We start from the raw sequence: 7391 nt of genomic DNA on the forward strand, positions 1-7391 counted from the left end.
ATTGTTATCATGTGCGCCCCTGTCAGATCTGTGCATGCACCAAATTTTGTGTTAAAACTATTTATTGAAGAAAAAAAAAATATATGAGTTGTATGATCTAGATCTAACAGTTAGACACAAGTCCCCCATCAGGAAGGTTTTGCATATTAAAACCAAGGGCATTGAAACTGAAAAAAATACACATTGTATTGCATTAAACCATTTACTGAGAAAAGAAACCAAACGGGCATTGAGTTACAATTTCATACAAGACTGACTATACTACCTCATGACTTAAGCATGAGAATGTTGAGAATATATATGTTATATATGCTATAATTGAGTGGAAACTGCTACAGTTCCACGATTCTTTTTAGCTACTTAGATATTAATATATATGGGTACTCTATTATAAAAGATCCAGATAAACTCAATATTCCAGTGGGAGCACCTATTTGTGTTTAACGTACCAGTTGCAACAACATACTATAATGTTGTTCACCCATAGAACCCGAATATGGGGCGCTAGTTGTATAGCTAGAGAAGGGAGTAGCTTGATTGCAGAACTCCTGTCTCTGAAGATACGACCGCATGAGATGAGAATACGTGATGAACTTATACGACAACAGGTCCATAATTTGCGATGCAACATGAAAAATGGACTATGACTACGTTTAGGATGAGATCCAAGCAGTAAAAAAAAAGATGTGTTGTCTTCATAAATCCTTTGTGAAATGATTGATAACGAAAGCCATGATTAATGTAATAAGAGAGAATAAATGAAAAATACTTGAGAGAGATTGTAATCGGGGGAAGAGAATATCAGGAAGAGAGATTGTAATGCCATCAAATGACAAGGGGGGAGATGTTGGGTTTATGTGGTCATTAAAGGCCTTATAAGAGTTTGGATAATCATTTTATACAGTGAAACATAAACTCAATGGGAGTGTGGTCCTCTTGTGGACTATACTAGAATTATTATTTGCCGATACTTGGACTTGACTTGACGTGTTAGGCCAATTAAGATGGAAAACCCAAGGTACTTGGGCATAGAGTTAAACTGATGAAGGTTCAGTGGGTCATTCCTTGATGAGATCAAAGTTGCCCGGATAAGTGAGCTAAGGGACTATATGGCTCTTGTGAGTGATAGTTGACTTTTAGAGATTGGGCTAAAGCCTCATCCTTGAACCATCACACGTCATGTATCTAGACAGCCATATCGAGATAGCAATCCACCATTGAGGGTGAAGCATGTACATGTGCGAGAGATTATCTCTATCTATTATGGAGTTGTGGTTGCATCATGGTCTGGGGGACCAACGATTTATCTCTATGGGAGAATGGTCCATAGATTGGGATTACATCCCCTAGCCTATTGGCTAATTTTGGTGGCCTAATCATGAAACCTTGTAGTGAATTGTGGGTCTTATAGGAACCGTTAGGTCAGTTTGAGAAAGCTAGTGTGTATTATAGTCCACAATTGCAGGTGGAGTGCTCCATTAAATTCATAATTTATAGACTTATTCTCATCAAAATTGATTAATTTTAATTATTCTTATTTTATATAATTTTTAGAATGATTATTTTCAATGTTTTAAATAATCAAAGAGAAATAAATTTTATTCTAAATTATAAAAATCAATTTAAATACTCATTAAACTATGAGAGACCCACGATAAGATATGAGGCTTATTTAAATTGTCACATGATAGAATTGGATAGGGCCCACTTGGAGCCACCTAGGGTTGCACACCCCACCCATAGGAGGTTGGCTTTCTATTTTGTGGATTGAAGTCTCATGCTAAGTTGACTTTCTAATTTTATGTTAAGCATTTTTTGGTTTATGAATTAAGATAATAAAATTTGATGTCTCGTGAATCAAGATATTTTGATTGAATGAATAAGAAATAAATATTCATAAAAAAAGAATGTATGACTATATTGTTATTATTTGAATATTTGACAGGAATAGGTTTAAAAAATGGAGGATAAGGTTTTAATACATTCAATTGAATCTTGATGGCAGATCTAAGGAACGGATGGTTCACATCTCTCATCCCACAAGTCTCTTTAAATCAATGATCTATATTTGATCTCACTAAAGATGACAAAGCTTAATAATTAAAAATATTAATAAATAGGAGCTCTCTCTCCCTAAATCTCTACTTCTATCCTCTTCTCTCTCCTCTCTATAAAAGTATCATTTATAGAAGGTAGAAAGGGACACACCCCACATAAGAGAACTCTCTCTAGCTCTCATCTCTCTAGGTTAAGCAAATGTGGTTTAAGGTGGGCTAAGGCATTCAGGCCTTAACACTTTGGTTCGAGATAAGATCCATATGTTTTTGGAAGTAGAATAGAGATCGATCATTGATCCCAAGCAACATTAGAAAGAGGAGACTCGGTGTGGATGTACTAAGCCCTATTGAGGTAATATCTTACAACTTTACTTATTTTATTTTATTTATTTTTATTGTGCTCTTCTGTTCCCATAAAACAATGTACGAAAGTTTATATATTGAATAAATGAGTTGTTTTAGCACTAACAAGTGAGAACCATTTCTATTTACTTATTTTAAGAAAGCTTTTATTTGTAATTGGATATTGTAAGTCATCCAGTCGGTGAAAGAAAATAAAATTTAAAATTTATATATACCGTCCTTTATCACATAGTCTAACTTTTATCCATATGCATGCAATTATATCAACCATAGTTTTAAAATTTGACAATCTAGATTGGAAAGAATACATCGGGCTGATTTGGATCCCAAAAACTATTGAAACTTGGCAGGATCTCCCTACTGGCCGCTCGGTTCCTACCGATTCTCTAATAAACAGGCCGATTCTCTAATAGAACCGGCCGGTTCTCGACCGGGTTTGTCAAGAGAACCGACGACTTTGTCCTAAACCGGTGGCACAATATAATATTATTTTGTTATTTATATATCTAATTTTTTAATTAAGAGCAGCAGCCCACCCCACCATGCAAATACATGGTCCCCGCCACGTCATTAACTCACACCTTTAAGCCTTTCACACCTCACACCTCAATGCCCTCAACATCTTTTTTATAGCCCCACCCAACCTCGTTACTCTTGAATTTGCCGGGTGTGGGACTAAGCAAGATTTCCCCACGTTTAGACTTCGAGATATAAAAAAAATCATCTCCAACGCTTTCTACCATGAAACATTATGGAAATTTCAAAAAGGGTAATCTCAAGTCATTGATCATTCACAAGTTTCTACTGAAACAAGAAATACTAATGCAGAAGCTATCACGAAGCATTGTAAAAAACTAGGCATAACATTCAAAAAAATATGTTAAGGCGCAAAATCGATGACAAGTATAATATTATTTCGAATTACTTCTTTTACTTATGGATCCTTATTGTAACTCATGGTATATAATTGAGGTTTCTTTCAAGGTGGCCTTCTTATACTGTAGAAAAAAAGTGCCTCTTTAAATTTTGCCTATAAATGTAGTTCTGGTAGTGAAAACTTTACGATGGCTTGAAAATTGATTTTCAATCCTAGTTATTAAATTTAAAAGTTTAAAATGGTAATGATCGACCAAGTTTATCAACACTTGAATATCTTAAAAAATGTCATCACTCTCTCTCTCTATCTCCAAAAGCAAACAACCAAATACATGAAAACTAAGATTACCAGAGTAAAGAAACCAAGTGTAAAAAAGCAAAGATAGTAAATAAAAAATATAAAAAGGATGAATAGTAACCTTCTTTCAAATATCTAAACTCTTAAGTTAATACAAAATTTAATCAATAAATTGAGTTAGAGAGATTCATTTATTTCCATGTGTTGCATTTTAAATTTTATTTTGAATATAAAATGAACCTAAGAGCCAACATAGTTAGATATGAAATAGGCTCTCAGTATTTCTTTATTTTTAGCACAAAAATGGAAAACCATAATGCAATTACCACTATTTTTTCGAAAAATCTAAAAAACTAGCTAATCTAACTATTTTTTGAAATTTCTTTCGGCCAAAACTAGCTAATCTGACTATTTCTCCTATTCAAATTGTCGGTCCACTGATCCGACGCAGTTTTTGAGGATGCCAAATGTCCTCTCCGTGCCTTCGACCGAACCTGAACTTTCTTTTTTTTTGTAAGATTCTTAACCTACATCCAAGATTCCGTATATATTTCTTTCACACCACAGGGCATCCAAGCCATGTCGCGTTTCATATATAATAGATAGATTTATTTAGCAATAAAGACCATCAAATAAATATAATTTAGAAACTAAAATAAAAACCCCATACAAGATATCTCTCTCCATCCCTCATGCTCTCTCTATGTAGCTATATCCTCGCTAGAGTGGAAATGCCAACTCTTGGAAAGCGGCTCTCCTAAAATATCTCTACCTATATCCCTCGCTAGAGTGGAAATGCCAACTCTTGGAAAGCGGCTCTCCTAAAATATCTCTACCCATATTATAGATTTTTCTCTATATACCCATATTAGAGATTATTTTTTATATATCTTGTATCCACGCAATGGACCCATCAGACTCAGGACCCGATAGGATAGATTCGAGACTCGATGGGTACGGGTATAGGTCTGGGTCCAAAACCTGGACACAAATATTATTCGGGTCTGGGTTCGGGTCCAGTCGGACTCAACCTGTACTCGACCTGTTACCACCCCTATTAAACACGGTTGTTTTACCTGTTATTGGCGGCAACCCGTACTCAACCTGATGCCACCCCTAATTAAAGGCGGTTATTTTACCGGTTATTGGTGGGGGGTAATTTTAATATGCATCAAGGATCTTGTTTTAGGGTTTGAGAGAGAGCTTATAATCTCTTGTATTTTTTATATTTGGACGTAGAAAACTTATGGAACCACATAAATCTTTGTGTATCTCTTCTTTTATGTTTATATATTTTTTTTTTTCTCTTATTCTTTCCACATCTCGGTTTTCATCCTCGAAAGTTCTAAGATAGTAAGATATAAGTGTTGGAAAATTCAAAATTTTAAATCTTAAGAGAATAATCATCCACTGATTCTTACGTGGTTATCAAAATCATGCAGAAATTTTACTTAGGAAACGTGATTAACGCCTCAAAAGAAAATTCTGCAAATCCGTCTATTCCCCTAATATCAATACCATGATTATCTAAAAGTTCATGGGCTGGACTAATTGTTTGGATGCATTCATAGAAACCACCCAAATATTTTAGAGGCAAGCTAATGGAATACCCACAGGGCGGGCGACATGACGACACACTACCGTTTAGAAGTGACATAAACTCTTGACCATGATTACGGTTAAAATTAAAAACATAAAAAACAGTTAGCCATGAAAGTATTGAATATTGTAAGGGTGCGGTTTTTATAAGGTTGCAACCTTAAACAATCCAAGGTGCACCTCCAAATTTTATCATAACATATAATTTTATTGTAATTTTTTTTAGAATTATCTTAAAATCTATTTTCATATCTAATTGGAAAATTTTGAACTTCAAAAATTGTAAAAATCAAGTGGATCTATAAATATATGAAAATCTTGAAAATGGACGGTCTAGATAATGTGTTACAAGATACACTATTTTTGAGACTCAAAAACTTTTTCTTTTAATATTTATACATCTCGATGTCTAGATGATCAGTATAAGGTTTTTCAACATTAATACAGCCTTTCCAATAGATTTTTGAGGTGCATATGTGATTCTACATTTTAATGTTGCAACCATATATAAACTTTTCCCATATTATAAATTTGTAATATTATACCCTAAGTTCGATTCATACAGCTCATAACTTATGACAAAATAAGGGCAAACTTTGTATGCTTCCCTTGTAGCATAGAAGTTCTATCCTTCCCCTTATCCAACTGTCCATTCTAAATGGAGGGCTAAGATTGCCCCAATCATAATCACATCTCTACACTATTTTATTTTTAATTTGTTTTCTATAAACTATTTTGATACCAAAGTTTGGACATCCATTTCTCTATTAAACTCACACTAGAAAAAAATATAAAAAAAATATTTTCAATGAAATAAAATGATCAAAGCACCCCTGGAAGTTTCAAGGGGTATTTGGTCATTATATTTTATCGAAAAATTATTTTTAATATTTTTTATAGGTGCACCCCAATGAGAAGATGATATACACCAAATTTCATATTCATAAAATTTGTATAAAAAAGCTAAAAATAAAATATTTTGAGATGTCAGATCTAAGATAAAAAATTGAGTGGCTCTCTTGATCAAAATTGGATGGCTGGATGGTAGGGGGAGGATAGAACTTCTATGCTATAAGGGAAGCATAGAAACCTTTCCCACAAAATAAACATTGTGGACCAACTTTGTCCTCCACTATAATATTGCACGGCCAGATATAAAAGGTGACAAAAGTGTAAAACATTCAAAGAAAAAATAAAACAAATACCAATAATATATGAAAAATTGTCGCATGCAGGTTGGATCGCATTTCTACATATGTGGTCCAGAAAGTGTAAAGCATCCATCTTAAAGATGGATTTGAGCAGGTGTTTCATCTAAAAACAATGAAAACTAACGGTTCAAATATTTTCTTACTAGAATTATTATTTCTAATTTTTAAAATTTATCTATTTTTTCATAGTCATGATCTCCATATTAGAGATTACATGTCGTTACAAATTAAGTCTTAAAATCTATCTCAAAAATAGATTTATTAAGAATTTATGCATATGCGGGCTTGGCCGCATAGAAACCGGGCCCCATAATATATTTATGATACACTTATATATTGTGAAGTTGTCATAGATAGAGAAAAATAAGCAAAATACAGATACTATGATAGGTGAACTGTTCCTTTCTGCTAGTGACACCAATGTTGTCAGATTCGCTTCGGAGCTGGCTTCAGTTTGGTTAGGAAAACAAAGCAATTCAGTACTTCAGTTGATTTGGGGGAAGACATCGGTTATTTTTTTACAATTTAAAAATATTAAAAATTAATAATATATAAATTTATTACTACACTAAATAAAAAATAAAATAATTGAAATATTATTTTAATCCTACTAATTTTAAATTTAAATTTTTTTTTTTTAGTGACCTTGTAGTTAGGACTATTGTAATCAATGTAGTCAGATTCGCTTTGGAGCCTGGTTCATTTGGTCTGAAAAGACCAAACAAAGCAATTCAGTGCTTCAACTGATTTGGAGGATGACTTGGGTTCTTTCTTAATTTTAAAATAAATAAAAATATATTTTCAAAGTTATATCTAATTTTAAAATTATTAAAAATTAATAATATATAAATTTATTGCTACAATTAATAATAAATAAAATAGTTGAAATATTATTGTAAGGGTGTGGTTTGCATAAGGTTGCAACCTTAAAAAATCTAATTAAGGCACACCTCTAAAATTTATCATAAATGAAATTTTGATATTAAA

This window comes from Amborella trichopoda, chromosome 4 (assembly GCF_054954075.1).
Source record: "Amborella trichopoda isolate Santa Cruz 75 chromosome 4, AtrichopodaSantaCruz75HAP2 v2.0, whole genome shotgun sequence".
Lineage (NCBI taxonomy): Eukaryota > Viridiplantae > Streptophyta > Magnoliopsida > Amborellales > Amborellaceae > Amborella > Amborella trichopoda.